The sequence below is a fragment of the Rhea americana genome, unplaced genomic scaffold (assembly GCF_003343005.1).
Source record: "Rhea americana isolate MKP2758 unplaced genomic scaffold, rheAme1 scaffold_76, whole genome shotgun sequence".
In the NCBI taxonomy this organism is placed as follows: domain Eukaryota; kingdom Metazoa; phylum Chordata; class Aves; order Rheiformes; family Rheidae; genus Rhea; species Rhea americana.
Genome location: NW_028186934.1, coordinates 3,207,566 through 3,233,789, shown reverse-complemented (window position 1 = coordinate 3,233,789; position 26,224 = coordinate 3,207,566). Strand labels below are relative to the sequence as shown.

At 40.5% G+C, this 26,224-nt stretch overlaps 1 long non-coding RNA gene across 1 annotated transcript; it reads right to left on the bottom strand.

Moving 5' to 3' along the window:
• Positions 1-6,476: 6,476 nt before the first annotated feature.
• LOC146585823 (uncharacterized) lies at positions 6,477-26,144 on the bottom strand. Its single transcript, XR_014897928.1, has 2 exons — positions 25,808-26,144; positions 6,477-6,808 (listed from the first exon to the last, which is right to left on the bottom strand). It is a non-coding gene; the product is annotated as an uncharacterized LOC146585823 (long non-coding RNA).
• Between the last annotated feature and the right edge of the window lie 80 nt (positions 26,145-26,224).

The window sequence follows — 26,224 nt, the reverse complement described above, 5'->3', positions numbered from 1 at the left end:
AAAAAAAAAAAAAAAAAAAAAAAAAAAAAAAAAGAGGAGGAGTTTTGCAACTATTCTAAAGAGTTCCTTTTGTCTGATTTTTTCTTATAAAGTCAGCTGGACAAAATAGTTGCATTTTCACTGAGTCCAATTTTGGAAATGACATAGCAATATGCATAATGTAGGTGGAAAATTTCTGACAAAAATATTTTTATTAGAAAATTTGGAGTGATCAAAAGCAAATGTTGTGTGGAAATACATTCTTTTTGAAAAAGAACTCACTTTGAGCCATTTTTAAATTTGATATTATATCCTATAGTGAAAAATCAGAAAGGCAGACTAGGCAGTCTATTCAGTTTATTAAACTGCTCACTTTGAAAACTCCAACTACTAAAAATCCAAACAATTGTTTTATATTTCATGTGAGAATGGAAGAAGTTTCAAAGATGACTTCAAATAAATATTTTTGAACAAAACACAGCTGAAGGGAAATATCTTTGAAATGAAAAACCCTTTAGCAATAAACTATTTCATCCCAGTAGGTTCTCTTTAGCTTTATTTCTTTCTTCCACTTGTTTTTCCTTTTTTTTTTCTCTCCCCTTCCTCCTCTTGGGAACCCRCTTTGGAGCTGAAAGCTGTGGCCTTTCTTCCTCCCCTTTGAGGAGTGTATGCCACCAGGACAGATGTCTATTGCTATTTCTGCACCAAAATGAAAACAGAAATACCAAGCATAGTGGGATACCACGCAGACTTTGGAGAAAAAGTCACTCTTTGCATAACCCCTTTTTCTTCTTTCAAGTCATCCTAGGTCTTATGCTTTGACAAAAGGATACGTCAGGCTTGTCAAATCACTTTGTACTTCACTCAATTTGCTCATCTTCACAGCAGATTCATTTCTGCCTGCACAATAACACCACTATTTTCCCGATGAATGCAATTTGTCTCACATTTTGTTTTAATGCGTGGCAGGCAGATTTTTAACTTAGCTAGAAGCCGCGGACATGGTCAGAATAACGTTCTGAGATGTGGTGGGCCTGTTTCGCCAGTAATACATCAGTTACTTCCAGAGAAAATAATTCCTCAGGTTCATATGTTTTCCCTGCTTGCTCAGTTACTTAACTCCTCCCTGGTGGGCAAAGTCTTTAAAGGTCATCGTGTACGTGTAGATAACRTAAAATTGCTCCACGATCTCACGGCTTATTTTCCCCACATCTTTGCACTCCAGGTAAGGCAAGGTCTCATTATCATTATCATTATTCTAAATAAGCCAATTTAGCAAYACTTTCCATCTGGAGCACTCTTGACAAGCCAAGACACAAAATCAAGTCCGTGACCGGATCATTTTATCAGATTAGGAAGCGATCTGGGAGTTTTTGTTTGAGGGACTGTTTTCCTCGGGGTGAATTTAACACGAGGAAAGGATTGTCTTGCATGGCTGGGATTCATTCTCCAAGGTGCTAGAAGCCTATTTGCTCTCCATTAAATGACTTGCATTTCGTAGACCCAGGGGTCCACCTAAATAGGAAAGGAAGTATAAAATAAGTCATGGGCTCTGCAGAGGGAATACAAACAGGAAGAGTTGTGCTGGCAGAGAGCCGGTTACCAGAGTCAAGGTCAGAAACACGACTGAGAGAGCTATCAGTGAGTCCAGACGTGGATGGCTGCATAGAAAAAGAACTTCTAGAGAAGCACTGACTTGTGTTAAATATTAGGGAGCTGGTTCCTGTGTATCTTCTCCTCTATCTTCAGAGGAGACTATTGTTTAATTGTGTCGCAGTTAACCCAATCAAAGGAGATGCACCAAGCCCAGAGCACGACCGCATTGCTTTCACCTGAATATGCCAAGTACATTGGCGGAGGGAGGACAAACAAGGAGCGCGAGAAGGGGCTGATCCCATTTGGGTCCTGAATGAACTTGGCATCCACACACGGTCAAGAGTGTCTAATCACCTCCAGTACTTTCAGTTGTTCTTAAGCACTTAAAGCCTTTTAAAAACCTTGCCTGAAGCATGTTTGGAGCAGGTTTTGTTAATATTTTCCTATTCCTGTKGAAAATATTACTGTTCTGTTCATATTATAAACTCTCCATTGAGTAAAATCTCCTGGAGAAAAATAGTGGCAAAGCAGCCTTTCATTTTGAAAGAAGTTACCCTGAATTTACAGTGGTTTCTGCGCAGAGCTCTGCTTTGCCTTGATCTGCAGTATATCTGTCCACGCTAGGCAGGGAATTGAATTGACACTGTCAGTGGTGGGATGCCCATGCTCCGTGCTGGCCTTATTTCAACGTGACCAATTAAGATTGGGCTTAATCCTGACCTCTGGCATCCTCCATGGGCCGCGGCCGAGGTTCCTCAGGAACGGCCGCTCCCTCTACAGTTGACTAAGACCACTCAGATTTGTTAGAGGCTGGTATAAACCTCACAGGAGCCTGGGAAAGACATTGGCCTTGGAGTGCCCTCAGCTGTGAAAAACCCTCCTGTTGGATATCACCCAGAGCTCATCCTAGCACTGAAAATAAGACGAGAGCATCCTCATGCAGAAAATTCTCCTTCCTTAAAATCCTATACCTTACATAAATTATGGAATTATTTACCTGGATGCACGTGAGCAACCCAGAAAGTTTTAAAAAGAACTGTAGCAATCTATACTTCATCAATGCGAGTGAAGAAAATATCATTACGGAGAGCACAGACTTGATTCCCGTGGATGCGTGCCTCCCTATTRAAGTCAGCAGAACTCAAAATATGCCTGAAGTTATGCATGGTCTTAAAGCCATTCCCTCAGCCAGGGTCTGCCTGAGACATTTCCAGAACTCCTCTCGGTAGCAAAAGCTATTAAATCCTCATAACTGCTAAGTTATAAAGTAAGCCAACAGAAGGAACTATTTTGAAAGGAGACTTTGAACCTATATGCATGTTTGATTGCATTGTTATACAATTTTCCCCTGTTCTATCATCGTTTTTAAATGAYAGTATAAGTGGCTTTAGAAGGCATTTCTGGGCTCAGGATTTTTTAAGTCCTTCTTCTCTGCCTGATGACTGGGTTATTTCCTCTGTCAGACATTCAAGAATAARTTTTTACAGAGAGATATTTCATGTATTCAAAATCTCAAAAGGAAGGTAAATGCCTTGCTATCTTACTGCAAAATAAATAAATAAGTAAATAAAGCCCCAAAACAAACAGAAAAACAAACAAAACAAAACAAAACAAAAAAAACAGCTGGTTTCACAGAGATACCTGAAGGAAGGGAACAGCAATAGAAAAAGTAAGATGTYCTCTGTGCTAAATAATACTCTATATTGTGCGTGTTGCTCTCCGCGCACACAGCACGTCCAGTGCATTTGGACTTTGATGTTTTAGTCTAGATGTGTGTTTGTTATTCTTGCCCGTTTCTCAGTAAAGCCAACTGCTTGTGTGTTTGGTCGCTCACGCGACGTGGCTGGCTGAGGTCATTTACTGTCCRCAATTCACAAACCAGTCACACACGATGCCGAAGGGAAGCGAACAGCCCTGAGAAAGAAGCCTGGCAGAACTGAAAAATAGCTTGTTAAGGGTTTTTTTTTCCAAAATAGACCCATCTGACCTATTGCAGGTTACAGAGGGAGACTTAACCGGAGCTGGCTGCCATGTTTACTTGAAAAACATATTTGTGACCAAATACATAGCAGTGAGATATCTCAAAAAAACTGTGGCCTGATTATTCACAGCCACTTGAGTTTTGTTGTTCAGTGCTCATTTAGTTATTTGCATATAATTGAATATATGCCTATAGAATTGCAGAGCCTTTCCTAGCACCTGCATCTCCCCAGCAATCARTGCCAGGTAAGGCACTCTCCTCTCCCGATTTCCTCCCCGGACACTGCAGGGCACCGTGAACTACAACTCACCCCCTAGAACATTAGAGCTTCTGTCTTACCACCTGTTAGATGAGGATGATCATTACTGGTAGCAATATTTATCTGCATAGTACTTCTGTTTGCTAGGTAAATGTGCCCTTTCAGGGAATGAGTCCCCAGGAGATTTGGAGATTTATGTCTCCCTCTTGATTTGAAGCTGACATTATTTTGCATGCGGTCTTAGTGGCATCCCAGACATGCCGGTTAATCCACTGACTGCAGGCTCTTTGAGGGGCTTAAATCTAGTCATTTAATTTAGTTCAAATTTGAAAGTTTTTGTATGATCGCCTTTTAATTCATTTTTAATTCCTTTATACATTTTTAATTACATTATTAGAGTGCTTGTGGTGAAATTCACCTAGAGTGCTGCACCGAGATAATTAGTAAATGTATAACTAGAAATCCTATTGTATTGGTTTCTGCTGAGGATTACTGCAATTCAAAATATTCTGGCTTTTTAACTTTAAGATTGTACACCATTACTGTCCAAATGTAAATTTCCACAYACAATATTAACCTGGCAAATATGAATGGGAAAGAACAAAAAGGCAAGCAAACAGCTCCTTTCCCTGGCTGTCACATAATGCTCATTATTAGACCCGAACCAGTAACGACACTGTGTCTGAATCTTGATTAAAAAATTAATTGCTGGGTGACTATGAAAAAAAAAGCGAATAAAGCAAACATGAAAAGGGGCTTTTGCAAAGATGGAATTAATTGTAGCACAATGAATACGCGAGCCCAGCAGCRCGGTATGCAATCTAAAAACCTCAACAAACTGTCGGTCGCAAGCTCAGAGTGCTGGACAATAATCGCCAGTAATGGCCACAATGCTGGGCCTATTTTGAACAGTAAATGCTAATTTCTTCTCTTGAGAGCAATGATGTTACAYTGATGCTATGGAACCATAAATGTTATCTTCACCGGTTTGTCCCTTTAATTTCGGGGTGCCTCTTTTCTCGAGCAGTGCAAGAGAAGTTTGGCTTCACCCAGTAAAAAAAATATTGCTTGGCAAAGCTTGCTCATTTTCATTTTTTGTTATCACGATGGTCCTACCTGGTAACGGCAGCTGAGGTTGTGGCACCCTTTTGCTGGGAGTTTGCTGTCCTGAGGAGCCRGCAGTTGAACCAGGGTGGAGAAAGAGCGGAAGGGGAGGTGGGCACAGAGGTGGCATCACTTGGTCGATCTACGTGGTTAACATGTTGAAAGATGCTAAAAAACAAGCTATATCTGTTGCTGAAGCAGCAATAATTACTATTAAATCTGCATAGTCTTATTTTTAAATTGCTGGCATGGGTCTGGTTCAGAACCTTTTAAAGCTATTGCAAAAGTTGCTCTTAAAGATAGCTAGAAAAGGAGATTTCTTTTCTGCTAAAGTTCTTTTGGATTGTGCTATTTTTATTTTTTACATTTGTGGCAAACTGAAACTCAGAAAGTCTCTATCAGATAGGCCAGTAAGTTCTAAGTATTTAACGTATTCATGGGAATGCCTGTAACAGCTTCCAATCCAAACTACTCATGCACGTTACATAYTGAAAATATTTTAATGATCTGGCAATAAGTTAAAATAATTTCTGTAAGAGTGTGGTTACAGGTGAAGTCTCTAGCCAGTCCGTCCTCAGAATGAACCTTCCATTGGCATTTCTAAATGACTGGTCGACTCCTTTTATTTTGCAGAGTGGTATTTAATTTAAAATATCATCCCTGCCTCCCTGGATGAATACTTACTTAATTCTTAGCTCGTTCTTCACCTTGTTTTGACATGTCTGGAGCACTAATCTAACCTTCAGTGCAATGTCYGTGTGTCACGTGCCACATGGATCAGCTACGGAGAATTGCAGCTTCCTGAGTCACTACTCTTAACTTCAAACAAAAATAGCTGAAACTTCCAAATCGAAAGTTTGTAGTTTGGGCTGTTGGCCAAAAACATTGCTGTCAAGCCGATGTAAACCATCTGCGATTGTATTTACCATTTTTTTTCGCTCTATGCAGTTCTTGGGTTTGGAGATGAGTCCTTCAGCACAGTCTTTGAATACCAGGTCTTTCATGGAAGGGACAACGTGGTCACACATTATCAAACAAAGTGAGATGAGAAAAGGCGTCATTAAAATAACAAAATACCTCCACAGCCAGCCGTGAGCTCCTAGGCCTGCTAAGGACAGAGGAGGCAGCTACACGCTCTTGGTAACCAGGGACTTCAGGGGGAAATTGTTTTTGCAATGGCAACGCAGACATACACAGATTTAGGGCTTTATCTTCTTCTTATTGAAATACCTGTCAAATGAACAGGATAAAAATGTTTCAAATCTTTATCCGCTCGGTTCAAAGCTATTTCAGCTGGAAGAATTTCATCAGAATGTTAACATTTCTGCCAAATATAACGTAAGAAAAAGCTTTATCATGGGATTTTGACATGATTGTTTCACTTCACAGGTGGAATCTGAAAGGACAAACGTAAGCAAAAGACAGTAATTAAGCTGCCTGGAAACCTGGCTTTCTCAAAGGAGGTCTGTGTACCGTCTTTTGACAATTTTCTGTGGATAAAAGGATTATCATATCTGACCTGCCTCTTAACAGGCAAATAACATTTGCATTCAGGCATTAATTTGCAACAACTAATAATTTTATTATACCAGGATGACTGAATAAAGAGTAGGGGTCAAGCTGATCAGCACTGTAACCATTTCATTCAGTTCATGAAAATGCAGCAAGACATGATCTCTCTGCTGAGCTGCTCTTCAGGAGTCGGCGTGACGCCACGAATGACACGAAGGGCAGCACCCRAATTCCTCGGCTTGTTTCTTAAGCGTAAAGTTGGAGCGAAACAGTAGCCCAGGATGTGAAAAACTTATTTTCTTCAGACAAGTCACCTGGCTATCAGTTTTTGCCAGAGCTGACAGAAGGAAAAGGAGAGCAGGAGCAAGATGATGATTCTGGAAAATCCAAATAATAATAATAAAAATCCACTCAAAGTAAGAGTGGTTTCAGTAATCTACTTCACCAGACCTTAAAGCATGCCACTCTATAATCTCCACGAGAATAAAACATCAGTATTTATCTGTCAACACTGCTTAATATATAGTCAGCAAAATCAAAAATAGGCCTACATAAAATAAAACCTGGCAAAAGCACAGAGGCTGCTTTCCATCCAGCACCTTTCAAAATGTCACTGAATGACATATTATTGTATTTTGCTGCAGAAACCGCTGCTGTCCAAGTACTGAGATTTAAACAGACGTATTTATGTGGTATTCCTCATGTCACCCATCAGCTAATTAAAAAAAATGGTTTTTGGAAATAATTTACAAAACTTAAGAAAACACTGATGAATTTGTTGTGGTCTTTTTATACATTGAATCTATGATGCTTTAAGGAATCTTTGGCTAAGCAACATTTCTGTCCTCTAATAAAAGCAACAAAAGAGAATACAGGCTTCTGAACCTCCAATTCTCTCCATATAATAAGATTATGCATGAAGCGCAGAAATTATTTCGAAACCAAACATTGTCTCTGTGTGTAATAGATGCAAAGCCAGAGCCCTTTGGCGGCTCTAGCGCTCCACAGCATCCCTGCCACAGGCTGGAAATTCTTCTACAAAATTCTGACAAACCTGATTACTAAAAAAAACCTGTCAAATCTTTACATGTCACGTGCAACCCCACAATCAAATGAGAGCCTACAAGAGCTTATCTGATAAATCCTGTTTCTCAGCCTTATTACCAAAGGATAAACTGCTAAAACAAAACCCCCCCATGGGTTTTTTTCACCATTACTCTGAGTTTCTAGAATACACAGTTTATCTATGTTTATCTGACAAGAAATCATAAGTGAGACTGGGGAGGAAAAGCGAAAGGAGCCATTTTAAATATGAGGATTAAAGGRACTACTCAGAAATCAAAAAATAATCTCTTAGAAATAGCTAAGTAGAAAAATCCGGAAGTCGTCACTATTTTCAGTTTAGGTCCCTTCCTCCTCCTGTGCTTGCAGCCCCATCTGTGTCTCTCCTTGAGTCCGTGGATTTGATTAAGGGCTCGCGCTAAACTGATGTTTCAACATCATTTAATATCATTAAATCACACATGTAATAATGATGATTCGTGGCAGCGTCATGGAACCAAGACCCTTGAAAATAGTGTTAAACGAATGGTAAAACGTTCTGTTAAGTGTCCTATTTAAATAAGCTTGCTTTGCTTTTGCTTATGCCTCTGACAGCCATTTTTTAGGAATCAGGCTAATGGTGTTTAAACCAATGTTTTACTAAGATAAATGTCCACGGAAACAATTTGGAAGTTATCGGTATTCAGCAAACTGTTTGCAGAWACAAAATGTGATTTTCCAGGGACTAGAAATATTTGTATAATCAGCTAATCAGGGAGCAGTATATAGAYTGTTAGAGAAAGAGAGAGATAAATGTATATAACCTCAAATACCAATTTTTAATCGAGTTCATTCTTATAAAATGTTCTAGGTAAGTTATTAAAGTTATTATGAGAAATATTACATTTTTGTACAGTAAAGACAGAGGATACAGTCGTAATATTTCTTATTGCTAATCAGCCATTAATATTTCTATCAGAGCCAAATCTTTGGCTGCTCCTTGTATGCCCAGCCTCTCCCTTGCTTTTAGAAACCAGATAAAGGGCATTGCTGAAAACCTCATCTTAGGAAAACATTTTCCTTGCTCTAATCACATTAGTTTYATCCCCAAAATGTGTGCTCTGTACATGACTTGGTAAACAACATTCATTGCTCGGGTAAGGCGCAATATACTCACATTTCTTTCAATAAAACAACATTACAGTGCTTGTTTTATTAACAACAGCGTGATATTATTAACCTATAATATCAGCAGTTTCTTTATGCTAATAAGGATAAATTTTAGCTCTATTTTGGAAAATGCAGCCTACCTTCCCTAATGTTTCAGAAGAACATTTGATGCTAGCATATCTTCACTGCAAAGCTTACACACAAGTCTACAACAAGGTCAGTCAGTCTTATTAATCTCTCAGCAGACATCGTATGACCTCTTCTGTAGCAGTCGGTCGTTGTACCTTTTTCTCACGGTCCCTCTCTGACCAGTCTCGCTATCGCTGCTGTTCAACGTCTGGGCAGCCAAGTCCGTTGACTTCACCGCAGTTGCACCATGCCTCTTTTTTATTCCAAACATTCCCGAAGTTATGAAGTCCCATGGCTATGTCTTGTTTAAAGGAAAGAGTAAGAGGAAATTTGCTCTGCAAATAATACATCTAATGTGGAAATATTTATGAATCAGAATTTAAAAGTTGCTACACAAGCAAGCAGGTTCCATCCCTAAAGGACCCCTAAACACCAGAAATTTAGTTTGGGTTCTGTGAGCTGTGCAGACTGTGTCAAAATAAGATTTACCAAATGCTGAGAATAGAATCATCCCATGAAGCGGTGGGGAAAGGTTCATAAAAATCATTCCTATTCCCAGAAGAACACTTCCATATTAATTTGATTTCCAAAATAGGTCGCTCTTTGTTATTAGATAACCWTTGCTTGCTTCCTGGCTTTTTTTAGAGGAAAACTACAAGGCTGACAAGAAACTGTTGGGAGATATTTTTGACTGGAATGTACTTTTAAATGAGACCTACTTCTACTCCTAATTCTTTTCTATATATTGTACTAGTTCCTCATGTTGAACATTCAAATTCAGGATGAAATTGTGCCCTAATTTATTTCCTCGTGCTCTGAGTTAGTTGCAGAGCCCTTTTTTCACTCGTTTTCTCATCACTTTTTCAAAAGGAGGTGGGATGAAAGGGTGTATTTATGGCAGTCCTTTGTGRTTTATTTTACAGTCTAAAATGTGTTGCATAGCGGGCCAGAAGCACGGATGGGCACCTCCAGACAAATTCAACGAGGAGAGAAATTAAAGAAAGTTGACAAGAGGATAACAATTCCGTTTTATGGTATCTTGGAGGGTAGGATTGAAGAAGATTATTTTTTACGGGGCAAATTCGCAAGCGGCCTAACGAAGACGCGGAAGGCGTTCACAATACTGAGCAGCACGTAATGAGACCTAGAAAAACTCAYTCGGCTCACGAGGAAAATAAAAGCGGCGGAGCCTCGCACGGAGATCACGCAGACTGAGGAAGCAGCAGCACCGAGTCCAAAAGGTGCCCCGAGAAGCGGGCACCAGACGCGCAATCCCGCGCCGCATCCGCCCTGGGGGCGRCGGACACCCGGACCCCGGTGCCGCTCCCGCCGCTCGTTAGGGCTCCTTGGAGCAAGGGATTTACCGGGGAGCAGCTTGTCCCTCTCCCGCTCGCCCCGGCGCGAGAGCAGCCGCCGTAAAGATGGCAACCATGGTAACTGCCGCTGTATAGTTATATAGCTCACATTCCTGACAAATTGGTGGCAAAGTGCTTCCCATATCTCTTTTAAAAGTAGCAATTATGGTATCTCCTACATTTTATCTCGCAATAAAACACCTGATTTGGGAAGTTTCCAGGAAATATCAATAAGCAGGAGTTGCCGCTTGCTGTTTGTTGGCCTCGTAAACCCTGTTACTCTTCGTTTGGTTTTGTTACTGTAAGCCAATTAATTCTCCGTTAAAAGAATTTATCTACTCAGGAACACAGACTTACCCAGCTGAGGAATACTTTTTCACTTCCTCTCTCTCATTTTCTCCCCCAAATGAGCTGCAGGCATTTCAGGCGCCCGCATTAACTGTAAATCTCCAAGTCTGCCCAGTAAAGGTGATATAACAAATATAAGGATATAATGTAATATTTCTTCTAAATGCACCAGGAAAGCACTGTGAAGATGAATTCTTGCAAAGCACGGACATGTCTGAAATTATTTTACCCTTAACACACTGGGTGTAAGTCTTTGACCTCAAAATTATTTCCTAATGTATTGCACCTATTGGAGGTGGGTGACACAGCGACATAAGAAAAAGCACCTATTTTCTTAGAGCTCTGCCAGCTAGAGGTAATTGCAAGGCATACGGATGGCAGCTCTTCTGTACCCRGTATAGCTGGACCACACTATTTATTGTATGCAGTATCTTAGAAAGTATGTGGCCCTTGAGGCAACTGAACCGGTGTTACTGCCAAAATAAGTTATGTTACAGCTAAATACTGTTACAACTAAAAGAAGATCTTTGTGGCACAGGAAGCGGTGGGAAAAGGTTTAAAGGGAACTTTGCCTTCCCAAAGGCCCCATGTTTCTTCTCCTTCCATCCTTACGATCTAAAAATGTTATCTCTATTACCTCAACAATCTTTTTTAAGACATTACAGATTATTTCTGTGTGCATGCACATTTTGTGCCTTTTCCCCCCGTTTTCTCTCTTTTACGTGTATGTGAGAAGTGAATAAGAAGCTGCATGATAAGATAGAAGATATTTCATTAATAAAAACCTTTCAAATCATTGCTTCATTAGCCACCAGTACCACTAGTCAGGAAAAAAAAAATCTTTGTATTCAAAATCTGACAAATAAATTGTTTTAGATAGCAAAAAAGAGGGGGGAAAAAAGCTGTATTATAAACTGGAAAAGTACCAAACTATTGCCTGCATTGCCTCATGACTATATTGCTTACATTTATCAGGTGAAAATAAATACTAACTATAAATGTAAAACAACATAATCTGAGACAGAACTACTGGTAGCCTGGCACACAACGGAACCATTAACATTAAATAGATTACAGTTATAGCTAATATAACCTGCTTTTCTGTCATATTTTGTGTCTGTGTGACTAACAGTACACTAAAGAACTGTACACAGATACTTATTTTAGCAACTTTTTGATTTGTCATGAATGTTCTCCAGCTGTAAAGTGAATTGCTGAATATTAAAAACTTTTGCTGTTTCATCTGASGATGAGAAAGAATGACATGTTTTATACCATCCCATAATCATGTCTTTCTCTCTCTGTTCCTTTTTTCGGAACCTAAAAAGCTTCCCTCTTACTGAGAAATATTCATCTAAGTTTCCTACTCCTGCATTTGCCAGATGAAGTTTTGTCGTTGTCATCATTTAGCTATACAGGACATCGTGCACGAACACGTGGGGAGAGGAGAAACCAGCTTGTAAGCTCCCCTCGGACTCGGAGTAGGCCTCCGTCCTAGGSCGAGGATCACCTTTTAAATGAACTAGAAGTGATACGATGATAGGTCGCCTTGTAATTTCAGTTTCTGGTCCAGGCTGGAAGTTTGAAGTGCAGAACGGTGGGGAAAATGTTGTGAGGAAAAGGGTTGGGGGACTCCTAAAGCGAACATTATGCTGATGCTCAGAAGGGGGAAGGGAAGCCTTTGAAGCAGGACAAGTGAGTTTGGTTCAAAYGTCTCTGTGTTACAAACAATGACTAAATTATAGTAATTCATAACAGCACTATTTGGTTCCTCTTAATAGCTAGCTTTTCTTAATAAAGGAYGTAAGGCTCAGTGTAAAATGGTTCTGTTAAATGCCCTTCTCTCTGACTCTTTGCTCCAAACATGAAGATAAAAAGGTGTTGCAAAGTTGTGCTTCAGCAGACTTATTGAAGTTTAACACACACATTCCAGAAACTACATTTCTGCAAAAAATGGGAGTAGATTTTCTACTAACTGAGATAATTTTCTAGGTCTCAATGGAGATGCTCCTTATTCTTACAGAGGTGAAAATGGAAAGTCCGTAGTGTTTGCAATAAACTTTGTTCCTTGCCTTAAGATAGAGCAGCCAGAATTACATTTGCAGCAGGAATAACCACAGCTTTCATCCTATCGATTTTCTATTCCATYGCAGATCTAGGGTATTCTCAGTTTCTGCCCAGCTGGAGGTTTTCTGTGAATTCCTGAGATTTAAATATTTATTATTCTTTCAGTAATAGTTCTCCGAGTTCCTCTGAGTTTTTCAAGGTGCCTAAATTTTAGATAGTCTAGACTTATGGGAAGTAAAATTTTTAAAGCTGCCAAAAGCCAAACTATTTTTTTAGAGAAGACTTCACATATTGATTATTGGCAAATCTCAGTGGACTAGGACACTACGTTATTGTCAGTATTTTTGTTGCTGTCATCATCTTTGCTTTTTCCCTTAACATTTTTGCCTTTAATAGTAACAAGTGTTTCTAATATATTTTAGACCAAACTGTTCCATCAGCTAGAAGGCTTTTCATATGAACCATATCTAGCTTAGAAGAGATAAAAATGAAAATACTTGCTGCCTTTCTGGTTTTATCTTACATTGTCAGTTCATGAGTTAAAAGAGAGAATGCTACTTCTGTTTGTCTGGAGGAGCAAAGAGGACGATCTTATTCCTTTCTTGATCTAGCTATCCCTTTTCAGACTGTGGATATCTTATAGATAATGTAAAAATGTTATAGAAATCAAAATGCACAAACGGTAAAAAGAAACTAATGTATCTGGATGCAGAGAAAGGCAAACTCATGAATATCTGGGGAACTGGGCCAGTAYGCACATGAATAATTTGTGAATGATGAAGATTCTGCCCAAAATTTTATGACAAGTTCAATTTGTGTCCTCCAAGGCAAAGTCTTCATTGTTTCTTTTTCCCTCTGTCTGCAGCTTCTTTTCCTGGAAATATTTACCCTCTTGAAACAACCTTGCACATGGTGCAAAGTCAAAAGAGAGACGGAGGTTGTCAGTACCAATCTCTGCATGGTCTCGGTGGAGCTGGCTGAGAAGATAAGGTGTTTCCAGGGCAGCAAGCGCYCCAGCCCGCTTGGCCGCCCCAGCGGTGCCTCGACTGCTCCCTTCGGATGCCCTCCAGACCCCAGAAACTCCTCTGTCGAGCCTTCTCCACTGCTCAAAAATGAGGGAAGGCTGAGGAATACTATTCATTTCTCAAGTAAAAAGTCAGACTTTCAAACACCTGAGTCAACCCTTGATGTACTTTGATAARTCATCCCAGGAGCCTTGGCATGGGATGAAAAAGAGATAATTAATTTAAAAACCTACCTGTTCTTCATGTAGTGATTCATGCTAGCAGCTAGAAAAGTTTTCTTGCTGTGTCTGTGTTCGATAAACTACTTCAACCTGGGATATAGTTTTATTCGAAGTAGAAAATAATATCTAGAGACATTCTGCTGTTCTGATGACACAGTTTGCAATATGCCATGATAATGAGCAGACCTTTCTTAAGATGCTGATAGCACATTTCTGTTCCCAGACAGACCAAGAGACCTGAGGTCATCGGCAATGAGAGGTTCATCTGTGGTGTGTCTATCAGAAAAGGAATAGTGTAACACTGGGCCCTGAGAGAAAAAAAAAAGGAAAACTAAGAGAAAGGCTTGACTTACATCTTAAACAAAGAACTTACACAACTTGCTGTTCTCTCTGATTTTTATATTTCTGAGGAGGCTCTGGCTGGCCTGAATTCATGGTACTCATGCAAACCCTGTTCCTAACTATAGGAATACCAAGTAATACTTTTACTTCTGTTTAGAAAATCCTTAGACTCRCTGATGTACAAAGACAGTTGTGCTCCAAAACGTTGGAATCTCCTCCAGCAAGACTATCTATCTATTCCACTCTTCAAGGGTTCTTCTTGGGCCAGAGGGAAACGGCAGTAGTGCGGCAGTTCAAACAGGACCCAAAGATGCCCTGGTTTCCTTGCACATCCCGGGAGCTGAGGATCCCTCATGAACGGATCCTGGGATTTGGCAGGAAGGCCGTGGAGGTGTTTCTCTGGCAGGGGTGAAGGAACACTGCCTCTGGTTCCCACCGGCATGTGGGCATGAGCAGCGAGGTGGAGAAAACTGATCTGAACTTACAAGGACTGAGGGAAACCTACAGCTGCTTGTGCTGCAGCCCTCCCTGGGAACCACCGTGGGACAGCGAGACACGGCAAGCACTCAGCTTGAGGGGACGTCCGCCGTGAGCCCCGAGCCCAAGCCATAGGGGCGCAAAACCAGCCACAGTCCCRCCTCGGTCGCACCAGCCTGGGGGGCTGGAGACGCTCTGTGGTTCCCCGAAATCAGGTCAAGCCATGCTTAGCACCTGGGATGCGACCGGTCTGCCGGTTCTGCTTTCCAGAGCAGCCACGCGATTAACGCAAGGAGCTAGTTATTGGGTGAAAACGCAGTTTCTYGGTACACACGTTATTAACACCAGGACTCTTAGCTCAGAAAAGGGTTTTTCTCCCCATTCCTCGTGCTGTTGTTTAAGTAGAAGCTGCATGGAGTGAGGCTCGGAGCTATAGGGACTCCAGGAATGCTCCTGCGCTTCGCAAGCCTGTTTGCTTATCTCAGCGTGCTTRGGAGGGCTCTTCGAACCAGCTCTGCCGAGGCGAACCCTAGCATTGCCACGGCGCTTTTCTTTTCGAATAGCGCGGGGATTTTAGTGAAGTTCTGAGCAAAGGTTTAAAACATTTCATAAATTCCACATACCCGGAGAGCAGTTACAGAGCATGGATCACATTGTGAGTGTCCTAACTAAGCTCCATCTAATTTACAGTGTGGGTCAGCAGACAAATTCTGCAGTGAATCTAATTCGCAAATTTTTCCTTTCTACGTTTGTTACACATAAACCTTTCTTTGCACAAATTATATTATTTTCTGCCTTCCTTTTGCCTGTGTTATTCCCAGTGGCTGTCTTTGTAGTACGGTTTTGCTCTGTCTTGCAGGTTCCTTGGTAACGTAATTATGCTGGTCTGCTTTCCAAATATACTTTTTGGCACCGAAATACAAAGGTTGGGACTGCACAAAGAAAGATAGAATATTCTTCACAGAATTACTTCAATCTCTTCAGAGACAGTATTTAATTTTTTTACAGCTTTGAATAGACTTTCCTTTTCCYTATGCTTGCACATATTTGTTAGTCGGTCAAATAATAAGCGTCTTGATTATCACCGAGCAAGAGCAGAAACTGCTGACTATTATGAGACTGTTAYGGCCACACAGTGCAGCCTGGGTGGATATTTTACACGAGACAAGTGGTTATTGTCAAACAGTCTTGCACTATCTTGCTTGAACATTTTCAAGCTGGCTCTAGGACTGTGTATGCAGCGCTAGCAGTGATGGAGTAGGAAGGATATTACTACRGGAGCATAGTTCCCTGCAGACGTCAGTTGGTTTTATCGCACTCTGAAAGAATGCCTGACTGTTTATTGCAATTTTGGAGAAGTTCTCRTGCTTTGAGGAGCTCAGACCGACGAGGCTTTAAAAGAGTACTGACACTTTAATTTTGTATTTTAAGACTTTTGGCCAGGAGTGCTGGAGAGTATTTTGCATATTTTGTTATCAAACAAATGTGCAGAGAATTCCAGAAACTGCTCTGCAGTCCATTACCTTCCATCACCAGATCTCAAATGTCGGAAGAACGTGATCAGGCAGTGTGGCAATTGCTACAGAAGATAAAACCAAAAGAGCTAAATTTTAGTAAGAACTTTCGACGATTCCCGATGCCTCGGACCGGCAGAGTCTCATTCTGAAGCGCCTGGAGCCTGCAGCCTCGCCTCCCAGCCAGCCTGCCCCTCTCTGAAGTGCTCAGCAGACTTTGGGACTGGGTGGTGACACAGTGAAGCGAAGGAACTCCAGTTCTCTTAAGACAAACAACAGAAGCCGTCTGCGGCCTGCTGCAGCGAGACACTGGGTGGATATTCAGCGGTATCTACTTTAAACTATGTGTTCCTCGGTATGTGCGGCCAGCTTCCACGCGTTGGCTCGAAACTCTCCCTCCAGCAAGCTTATAAAGCGGCACTATAATTTCATAATAAGATGTAGTGAGGCATAGGATGAGCACAGTATTCCTGATGATGCGTACAAGACTGCCGTGATCCGACGGCACAAGGAGGTAGCCTCGCGGTACAGGATGGGAGATTGCACAGCCTGGTTAAAATATTGACTCAGAATTTTATGCAGCAAAGTGCTTCAGCTTAAGTCCAGCCTTTTTTTCAGCAAAGCACTTACTTCTGTGGGTAGTTTTAAGCACTAGCATAAGTCAGCTGATTTTAATAGCACTTTGCTGAAGAGAAGCAGCTTGTTGAATCTAAGAAGCAGAAAAATAGTTCAGCACGAGCCATGCAGTTTTCCTGGCAGAGGCTGGGGACATTAGCTCCTGCATTAGCTCCCCCCCCCCCCAATACCCCAAAGCAGAGCTGAACTTTTGCTTGCTGCCAGCACAGCACCTAAACCCTCTCTAAACCCTCGGCTCCGTTTGCAAGCCGAGACCCAGCTCTGCCACTGCGCCAGGCTCTGGAGCAGGTGCTTCGACGGTGGCAGCTTCGCTCCGGGACGCACGACCCTGCGCGACGGCATTTCTGCAATTCCCTTCCGTTTGCCCTTTGCATCCAGGCTGCGGCTACCCCGCCATAACTCTTCTCATCACCTCTCACAGCAAGGAAGAGCAAAAAGCAGCCATCTGGCTCCCCRTACTTCCATGCACCTGCTTTCATGAAAACTGTCCAGGGCAACAAGCACTGCTGYAGCGTTGCAAAGATAACAAGCTAAAACGTTCTCCTTCCAGAACTACCTCGCAGTGAAATAGGGAGCCTTAAAGTCCAAAAGGTCTGTCCCACATACGACCCAGGACTGCAGTAATTCCTGTTGATGGCAGTTTACTTACAGGGAAAAAAAAAATCATATTCTTAATCTACAGTTACACGCCTATGATTTACCATCTTAGCAATCATCAGAAATCACAGTAGAGAAACCGAAGAGAAGCAGGTGACTTCCGTAAGATTGTCAGCTGATGCGCTGGACTGCCCGGTGCCGTACCTTGTCGTTTCTGAGACGAGAAGAAGACCTGCAGGGTGGTGCATCTTCCCGCGATGCGGTTTAGTACGGCCCCGCAGCTCCTACCACCGGCCCTGCAGTGGGAAGCTGAAAGTCTCTCCTGTTTGTGAGGCTCTCACAGCACAGCTAATCTTTTCTCGGAGTACATTATTGATATTTCCCTAAAGGGGGGATTCATCATTTCTGATTATAAGAACCTGCTAGGAAATAAATGAAACCAATTAGYGGTAAAAGACTAGTCTCGAGAGCGTCGGATCAGGACGATCCATTACAGATGTGAACTGAAGGCAGCTAATGGCAAAAGACTTTGGTCCCGAACTTCTCAATTGAAATACTGTTGCTGAGTCTCGGGCTGTATTATAGCACTATTTACAGACACCGTGTGAAATTACAGGCATACTRAGTCCAGAAAAAGTGCTAGCGAAATTGAGAGGAAAATTCGCACTTCATTGAAGCCGGTGTCAGCTTCTATTAAATTCAAAGGGACGCAGAAGCCGGCACGGCGTTATTGAGCATGTGTAAAGCTATCCGAGTATGGCCCAAGTTATAGGTTTATCTTTCAGTTCGCAGCAAGTGGCCAGGCAAAGCTATGTTTATTTTTTATTATAGGAATAGGAGAACAAAGAAGAATGAGAACAAAGGCTTGATGAGAGGGCAGWGGGGCTTAAAATACGACCAAAATCTTACAATATTTGCGGTGCCTCACAGTCTGGGACCCAAGCTGGGTRTGGGGAACCCAGTCTGATATGACTGCCTGATTTTTATAGATCTTGGCTACTCATTCGCTCCAGCGTGGCCCCAAAGATGCTCAACACCACTGCATTTCAGGTCTGATGTGCTTCATGCTGATGATCCTGGACTAACAGGCACATCTCCTCCTTAGCTGCCTTTATTAAAATGCAAAATTTCAGCTGATCTCAGTGCAGGGTCACCAAGATCACTGCAGCTAAAATTCATAAATAAGAAGATTGAAAAGAGAAAAAAAAATACAGTGACAGTGCTTTTCTTGCTCAGATAAAACTCCCTGCTTAAATAAAACAGGAAGAAAAGAGAGGAAGGAACTAAACATCTCGGTGATAAACAATATTTAAAGTCTCTGTCCTCATCGTCCCCTACCAGTAACAGGAGATGCAATCCTATATGCTACAAAAGCTAAGCTGGCATCTCAGTCTTTTCCAAGTCTTCCTGCAGTGAAGGTTATAGTCAACAAAACTGCTATTCTTAGACATGTGTGACAAGCTATTACTTGTACATTCATCTTAGTTATAAATACATGCTTACTTATTTTGTGTGTGTCTGTGTCAAAGCACATTTTTTTGAGGTTTTCTGTGTGTAACCTGCACATACACCTATTGACGTGTGTTGAAAGAGAGGCTCATCTGATAAAATTAGAGTTCAGCTTAAAGCCTACAAACAGCAGCTGAAAGACTTTCACTGATTTTAATAGCCTTTGGATTAGGCTTCTAGTGCAAAATACTGAACTCGTTTGCAAGAAATAATCTTAGAGGATGAAATCCAAAGATGCTTGAGAAGAAAATTATAAAACTTTCTGGAAATCTGGGGKTTTAATTGCTGCTCAGAGCTGAAAGGGCAAGCACAAGAGCTTGGGCAAGCTCCACTACTCTGCAGCTTTAACAGCTCTAAACGACTTGGAAGGGTAGGAAGGGCAAAATAGTATTTTTTTAAGGAATGGACTGCAGCTTGATTTCTGTGTTTGGGAACACGCTGGTTGTCAATCTTTACGAAAAAATACCTTGCCTAATTTATGTAGTGATAGAGAAAAGAATTTTTAGAAATCCTGCAAATCTCTTAAGGCATCGTAATGCTGAATAACAGTACAGGAAACACAGAGAGGAAAAGCAAGAAATATATAGGAAGGAGTAAGAAAACAGGTGAATAACTGAAAACTACCTGATGCAATTTCCTGGAGGGATACACAAGGAGAAGAAAGAGGTCACATAGCTATTAGTGAGAAATGTTAATTAATTGTCAAAGAAAAAAAAAAGGCCTAAGTGTTTTGGTTAAGTGAATTTGGATTGAAATTGGAGATTTAAAAGTATCACAGCCAGGAGAACTCTGGATTCTGCTGCAGGAAAATTTTAAATGTGTTCATATTATGTCACCTGCTGGATTTTAATAGTCAAAATATTGACAGTAATGAGTGTTGCACAGAAACAGAGAGACTATTTGACTAGAGGCAATGTAACTTCTCTTGGAAGCATTTCTTGATTAATCAGTTTGTTCTTTTAGTATTTGAGATTTCAGTTTGTGCATAAATCCCAGTAGGCTCAGGCCAAAGTGCAGTCGTCGTTTAACGACTGTGGCTCRTATCATCACGCTCCTCGAAATCCTTGATGCGGCTGAGTTCTAAAAAAGGAAGGATCAAAAAGTTTTCCCTCCTAACGCAGACTTTGTCAGCAGTTCTGACCACRTTTCTGGTTACGTTCGGGAAATCTGAGATCTACAATCAATGACCAGCGATTCTCCGTATAACGTTGAATTATAGCACGTCTCAGAAGCAGCTAAGAGACCCGGCTGGGGAACTATAAAGMGAAGTCAAGCAGATAAGTCCCGATTCCCAAACAATGAATGAGAAACCCCATAATTCAAGCAGAAATACCCTTGGAGCAATGCACGTATTTATTGCAAACCACAATTCATTCCTTTAAATTTTATTTTACAAATTCTCCATTACTTGCTTCAGCTACAATGAAATGGCCTACTGTAATTTAAAGATATTTCAAGCAGATCTTTTACTTCGCTTTTCCATGTCAAGGAATATTCAGACAATTGAGCAATCAGATTACTGAAAAGCTGTTAAGTGCCTTGTGAGGCAAGAAAGTGCAAACTATTTAAGAACTAAAGTGAAAGAAGGCAGTTTATATGATATCAGGTAGGTCTAAAAGGAAAATGGGAAGAATAAGTCAATATGATTAGATAGGACTATATTCAATAAGCACGCTTTTTGTTTTGAAATTGTAAGAGAAGAAAGTTTTTTTCAYGGGAGATACTTCCAGAATACACTCTAGAAAAAAAAGATCTCTGCCATGTAACAAGAATTTTGCCCCTGCAGTCTTTGCAGTTCATAGGAGTAATCTGATGGTAAATATTTGGATGCACAGAAAATGAGCATTTTTACACAGGAGAGGCTAAAATGAATCATTCATATTAAAAATTGCAAAGATAATTTAAACAAGAGAATATGAATTCATTCAATCATTTTTAAAGCAGAAATGAGGTCAAAGAGAAAAATACTGCATTGATAATAGCTATTTGTCAACACCTTGAAGGCTTCTCAGGAATTAGAAGTTGTTGAGCRGCCCCATCACAAAGCTTTTAATTTGCAATTAAGTGCCACATGAAAATCTCATAAAATTTAGAASCATAGAGCCTGTGCTCTGTTGTGTTCTATCAACTGAGATTTCCCAAGCCCTCACTACTGAATGAAATCTGCTCTCACTGAGGTTAAAAAGATAGGTATTTATTAACAGATGAATTCTCACAGCAGAAACAGGCAAACCAAGACACACGGAACACAAATGTGTATGTTCCTCTTTTGAATGAACTTTAAAAAATCCCAGCCTGCAGCAGATTGCCTTTCTCTGGGAGGCAGGTGGGAAGAAGCACAACTGCACATCTGAGGTCACCTGCCTTTATTTTAAGTTTTGCAAAAGTTAAGCCAAAGAAAATGCAACTTGGCAGTAAATTGTAAAATTCTGATTAGTTTTTTCCTAAAACATAGAGCTTTAGAGTTAGCCTTTGATGCCAGCTCTGGATACACAAGCTCTCTCCTGTGTAAGGAAGATGACCTGCTACAATTTGGCTGTTCTGGTATAAACCACAATTCTTGTATCGGAATGAGGACTGTAGAATCCAGAGATGTCACACCAACATCAGTGCGACTAATGAGAAGTATTTTACATCAGAAAATGATGTCCTTTTTTTATGATGCGCATCAAAAACACATCAGAAAGTGCATTTTTTTCTAGAGTCTCCAGAATGGAGACAYGACCAACATTTGAAAAAAATCTGAGTTTATGGTAATGGAAGATGGAGCACCAAGGAGTTTAATAGAGTTGAGTGCCCATTTCCATCAAAATTTATTTAAGTCAATGCTGAACTATTAAGACCTTTTCATGAAGTCCAAAAKATTGTAATGAAAATGCTTTTAATTATAGCCTTTTCCATCACAGAACATTACACACACTACTTACAGAAGTAGATATACCCTACAGAAAGATGGTATTTGTGTGAAGAAAAGTGAAGAGGGTCAGAAGAAACATACATTTTACAGAATGTAGAGAATATGGGTGCTGTAATTAATGGATCAAATTGCCAAGGAATTGCAAAGAGGCTCAGAGGGTAAAAATATAATTAGCAGATCAAAGAGTAAGGAGCCTAATATTGAAATAAAATGGCAGTAATACAGACAGCTAAAGAGGAATTATTGACCAATAATTGTATTGCTTTAGGCAACATATGCTTTGAAAGAACCATTATAACAAGGGCTTTCAGCGAGATTCTATTTTTATAAATTTGGAGTTAYGAATGTCAAATGCTGCGACATCATTGCACAGCCATAGTGCACTAATAATTCTCTGCTTTGAAGAGTTTGTTACTGAAATGCATAAAAGGAACTTAAAGAAATACAGGCATCAGTGGCTACTTACCTGGTCAAGGAAATTTCTTTTGAATACAGAAGTAAAATGCATATTTGCTTGCATATGCAAAAATATTTGCATTTTATGCAAAAATGCATTTTTGCATTTTATGCAAGAAGGCATTTTTCAGAGATTTGGCATAATATATCAACATAAATTGCTTAGCTTATTCTGGATTTGATGCCACCCTGGGATAAATCCTTGGTGAATTCTCTCCAGAGTTCTGAGTGAGTTTTGGATCTCCTTCTGTTATTCAAAAGGATTCAAGAGTCAGTCAACAGGAGATCATACATTTTCATGCCACATCATGCCTCCCTCTCCAGAAATAAGGGCCAGGTGGAACAACTGAAAAGCTAACAGGAATCCAGGGGTTCCCAATCATCCTCYGAAGTACTTTCTTATTAAAAGACCTTCCTGCCTAGGAGGATGCTTCTGCCCTGTTTTCACTAGTCTGTGACTATGGCTTTATGGCCCTACTAGAGCAGCCATCATGGGAAGCAGTTATCCTGGGATTAACTAGGTGGAAAAAGCAGGTAAGACCCTGTTTTTACCTTATACAGACTGGTTTCAGTGCAAAACTTTTTAGAAAATCTCATGCTATAGCTGCATTAGTACAGTTTGAGGTAGTTAGAGCCTYGTTAATCTGGCATGCCCTGCCTGGAGATAGGGAAGAAAACACAGTGAGTTTTTTTTAGCTGCTTTTCTTTCTCTGAAGTGTTGTCAGATTGTGTTGCCCAGACCCCATCAAACTTGATCTTGAAGAAAGAGAAGAGTCTTGCAGGCTGAGTTTTGCCCAAAATGTGGTTTTGTGGTGTGGGAGCTGCTGGGAAGTGTGATAGGACTTGGCCCAAATCAGACTTGGGAGCTGCTATAGCAGTTGGTTATCAGTGCCTCTCCCTAGAAAGGAATTCTTGGCTGTATTCAATCTTAAACATTTTTAATAATCTGTATACTGAGAGTGGTTAGATTTCTGGCAGGCAGATCAGACTTCCWGGGTGATTAACCTCCTCTCCTGCCTGTTCAGAGCCCTTGTGCTGGAGCAGAGGACGTGTGGGTGAGCTGGAGGCACGCTGACAGCTTTGCTAGGGACCTGTGAGGATGATTCTGGTTTCTGCTTCTGTTTTTCAGATGCCATTCATGAACAAAAACTAGAAATGTACAAAATGTAAACTAAATGGAGTGTAAATACAAATACTACTACAAAATGTAAATGTAATACTACTGCTAAATGTAAGCTAGATGGAGTTTTTACTTATGGATTTTTCCTCTGCAAAGACTGCATAAATACTGTTTGTCCATATCTTACTCTCGCATTAACCTTGTCATTARCAGATATCTGTGCAAAAAATTATGTTTAGAGGTGTAGAATTTATTCTTAGATATTAAAGATCTCCCAGATTACTAAGTGACAGAGAAGATTGAAAATGTCAGTCAAAAGAGCTCTTTGCCCTTCAGCAGAAGGGAGATGACAAAATTTTCATTAGCTGAGAGTCACCTAGTGATCTAAAATTGAGAGTGCTGAGGTCATTCCCAAAGAGAGATGAGGTAAAAAAAGATATCATATGAATAAAGACAAACATATATATGTAAGTATGTAATTGCTGTTTTGGTTTCTAAAAATCATTCCTGGAACCAAAATTATAACTTCAGTGAAAGCTRCAAGATCAATCTCTTCTAGAGAGCAGAGACAAATAGTTCTGTCCAAGCCACCGAAGCCATCAAAGATGAAACATGAAGTGGGATGAACTTCAAGATAAAAATATACTGAAAGATAAAAGATCAATATTTTCTGCATTTCTAAATCCCTATTAAAAAAAAACCTAACCAAGCCTAATTTTCCCAATTTAAAACAAATATATTTATCAGTGTCTTTAAATAATATTGATGTACATATTTTCAGCTAGTGATATCTGTAAAATTTGCAGCTCAGTAATTAGTGGGGGGAGGGGAAGTTTAATATTTCAGAAGTATCATTTTGGATGTGTAATTCCAGCTTGTTCTCACAGTCCTAAATAAAATCCATGTGAATTGCTTTCTAAACAATTCTTGATGAATGATCAGTCACATCTCTTGCTKCTTTTTCTAGGTTAAACCCTAATTGCCTCACATATGAGATAATAAAGTAAGATCAATCTTTACAACTCCACCAAAATATATGTATTTCTCTTGCAAGAAATGGTGCTGCATAGCCTGTAATAGAGAGAAGATGATGAGGTGCCCTGAAGTGATTAGACATGCTGCAAGAGCAAATTTAATTTGGAAGATTGAGAGGTGTAGAGAACTGCTTTCTGCCTACACACTTTTACCACTACCCAGTATAACTGAGGACATATAAATACTTTATAAATTAAAGAAATTAACCACAGCACTCCCAAACTGCAAGAACCACCTACACCATTYGTGCAATGTGCTATTAATAGCACTTAAAACATTAGTTCCTGGAATATATGAAAATGGCAGTGGAATTTTAAAAGCAGAAGCCAGCGTTCCTTTCCAGGCACCAGATATTTCCGCAGTTTTGAAACACCAATAACTTCTAGGCAGTCTCTAGGACCCTGACCAGAATGAGACTATTCCTGAAGAGCAGCTGGTGTAAGGAATGGCTGGATTTAGTAAAATCTGACCAAGACCCCTGAAGTCTGTAAGCACCCACATGCTGCTGTGATTCTCATCACTCACGTCYGTGTAACAGGCCCTGGACTGGCACTAGGCTTCATTTTAGCCCCATTACCCTGCAGAGAGATCTTCATGCAACTAACCCATCCTCAGCCCAGCATTTTCACATGCAGTATGCCTGCAAGCCTTATTTAAACTTACCTGCAATCCAATTAAAAGCCCCTCAAACTCACACCTGCACTAATTGTGGATTCACATTGCTGCATTGTAGTCATTAAGGCTATTATGACTACTATTTATGAGTGCAACTGATCTAGTTTATCAACAAAATGCTTGAAGGTTTACGTGTGAAAGGAAGATAATCAGTATTCATGYTTCAAGATTTCAGCAGGGGTGAGGACAGAATTATCTTGTCTTATGATGCATTTAAAAATGGATAATTATGTTTGTTCATAAAATTTGGTCCTAAAACAATTGCAATCAGAGTAAAAGCTTTTGAACTTTTAACTGTGAATGACTAATTTGGCTGAGGTGYTTGTTGATTTATTTTGGAAAGTCCTGTGATCATCTTATTCTCCTGTTAGATGACATATTCTGAAAATACAAAAAACTTAACATATACTGCTCTTATAAGCTTTCACTCCGAAGTCGTTGCTTGCAAAGGTTGGAGATAGTGTTGAGAGGCAATTTCTGGTAAATACATATACATGTATGTGTATATAGATGCACAGCTTCTAAAGTCCACAACGCAACTCTAGAGCCGTGGTTCTCTCTGCTCAAAGAACAGAGTCAAGGCTGTTAGGTGCTGACTACGTGCATGCACTATGTCCAAATACCTCTTGTAGATCCCTAAGCCCTAGTATTCATTTAGTCTAAAATTCACTGTTGTCAGATTTAAAATAAATTTTCTTCAYCCACCTAGAGCACTAATTTACCGAGCAATAGGAAAACCCACCTAGAACCTTCTTCAGACAAGAAGAGATTAAAAGCTTCCAATTCAGTCAGGAACTATTCCTAATGGATTCTTGTTCCCAGTCCACCCAGGGCAAATCCGGCAGTGTGGCATGTGCTCCAGAGGGATCAGCAGTGCTAAACATGTCCAGCTGCACATATATCCATTACACAGGTGCATGGTGTTAGAGCTGCTCGCCAGCCAAGAGCAGTCGGACTTTTGGGCAAATGCCTGCAGCTCTACTGGTTGGAAGAGAAAACGTCAGYGAGGAAGTCGTCAGCTGGCACTCTTGCCTTCCACAGCAGACCCCGAGCTTGAGCCGGAGCTCCTGCTCTCATTGCTTGCCCCATATTCAGAATAGCTGGCAAGCTCCTCAGCCTGTTTCCCAGTCCAACGGGAGAATATTTTGGCTGGAGTTTT